Source organism: Octopus bimaculoides, unplaced genomic scaffold (assembly GCF_001194135.2).
Source record: "Octopus bimaculoides isolate UCB-OBI-ISO-001 unplaced genomic scaffold, ASM119413v2 Scaffold_211648, whole genome shotgun sequence".
Classification (NCBI taxonomy): domain Eukaryota; kingdom Metazoa; phylum Mollusca; class Cephalopoda; order Octopoda; family Octopodidae; genus Octopus; species Octopus bimaculoides.
Window position 1 is genome coordinate 2,321 of NW_026347077.1, and position 231 is coordinate 2,551.

At 40.3% G+C, this 231-nt stretch overlaps 1 protein-coding gene across 1 annotated transcript in view; it reads right to left on the reverse strand.

The window, feature by feature from the left end:
• The window catches only part of LOC106882463 (uncharacterized), a 5,279-nt gene that overhangs the window by 1,801 nt on the left and 3,247 nt on the right, over positions 1 to 231 (reverse strand). The gene's annotated exons all lie outside the window — the stretch shown is intronic.

Consider the following 231-nt stretch of genomic DNA (forward strand, 5'->3'; position numbering starts at 1 on the left):
CAAAGAAAATACAATAGTGGAGACAGTTATATCCAACACACAGATGCTAGGTTAGCCTATCCAAAAAAGGCAAGCACCTTCTTTGAGTATGTTATTTTCTGGCCTACAAGTGCTTCTTAAGAGTAAGCCCATTTGTTTAGGCCTTGTTTGCCACTATCACCCACCTTTCTAAACAAGTTATTGTAACACCTCCCTCTCGCTTCTCTGTGGAAAATTGGAAGAGAAAGAGTC